The sequence below is a fragment of the Echinops telfairi genome, unplaced genomic scaffold, assembly GCF_000313985.2.
Source record: "Echinops telfairi isolate 266 unplaced genomic scaffold, ASM31398v2 ScPeMD7_7424;HRSCAF=8462, whole genome shotgun sequence".
NCBI lineage: Eukaryota > Metazoa > Chordata > Mammalia > Afrosoricida > Tenrecidae > Echinops > Echinops telfairi.
The window spans coordinates 8,147,573-8,149,275 of NW_022111324.1; positions in this window are offsets into that span (position 1 = coordinate 8,147,573).

A 1,703-nucleotide genomic window follows, 5' to 3' on the forward strand; every position below is an offset into this window, starting at 1 on the left:
AGACATCATTTTCTATCCTGGAAACATTATAAAGACTAGAGGGTAAGAACTCCGTGCCAATGAATATGGACGTGCAAGCGAAATGGACACATAGCTAGTAAACAGAGAGAGGGAGTCCACACATGTGGCTGCATAATCACTAGACTTCGACATTGCTATCTTTAGCATGAGTGTTCTAACTCATGTTCCAGCATGGTTGTTCAGCCTCCAGCCATCACATACATACTCTGGCCAACAAGCAGGAAGAAGAAATAAAAGCATGGTGTACTCCTACTTAAGCATACTTTCTGGAAATTGCATATGACACTTCTGCTTACATACCATTGGCCAGAATTTAGTTATATTGCCATTTTTAGCTATTAAGAGAGCCTGGTAAATAGAATCTTCCCTTAGAGGCCATGTGTCGTTATTGTGGTTGCAAGGTGCCACCGAGTTGGCTCTGACCCAACGTGACCCTATGAACAACAGAAACAAACAAGCACTGCGTGGTCCTGCGCCGTCCTCACAATTGTTCCTGTACCTGAGCCCATTGATGCAGCACTGTGTCCATCCGTCTCCTCGAGGACCTCCTTTACCAAACACAGTGTCCCTCTCCAGGGACTGGTCTCTCCTGACAACATGTTCAAAGCAGGTAAGATAAAGTCTTGCTGTCCTTGCCACGAAGGAGCATTTTGACCGTACTTCTTCCAAAACAGATTGGTTTGTCCTTTTAGGAGCCCTTGGTACTTTCAATATCTCCCTCACCACAATTTAAATGCATCCATTCTTCAAGAGTCTTCCTTATTCAGTGTTCAACTTTTACATGTGTATGATGCAATAGAGAATACCATGGCTTGGGTCAGTCACACCTCAGCCCTCAAAGTAACATCCTTGCTCTTGTCTTGTGCAGCAGATTTACCTAATGCAATGAGCCGTTTGATCTCTTGACTGCTGCTGCTATGAGCACTGATTAAGTTAGACATAATTCTTGTCAACTTCAACCTTTTGTCCATTTATCGTGATGTTACCTATTAGTCCAGTTGTGAGAATTTTGGTTTTCTTTACATTGAGCTGTTATCCGTCCTGAAGGCTGCAATCCTTGATCTTCCTCACCAAGTCTTCTATTCCCCCTTACTGTCAGCAAGCAAGGTTTCCGTGTGCACACCACAGGTTGTTAATAAGCCTTTCTCCAATCCCGAGGCTGCTTTCTTCATATCATCCGGCTTCTCTGGTGATTTACTCAGCATATAAATCGAACAAGCATTGTGAGCGGATACAACCTTGAAAACACCTTTCCCGATTTAAAATCATATGGTAGTATTATATTTGCATAACTGATTCTTGATGCGTGTTCAAATTCCAAATGAGCACATTGAAGTGTTCAAGAATTCCCATTCTTCTCAAGGTTATCCACCGTTTATTATGGTCCAATTGGCTATGTAGCCAGGTAAAAATTGCTTTTCTATTACCAAGAAAGGGAGTTTGGTGGCATAGTGGTTATGCATTGGGCTTTGATCTTCATGGTCAGCAGTTCAAAACCACCAGCACCTCCGAGGGAGAAAGTCTGGGCTTTCTACTCCTATAAACAGTTACAGTCTCAAAAGCTCACAGTGTGTTGCTATGAGTTAGCATTGACGCAATGGCCGTGAGCTTGGTTGTTGGTTTCCTCCTCCTGGAAACTCACAGAGGCAACTCTACCCAGTCTAACCGAGTCACTATGAGTC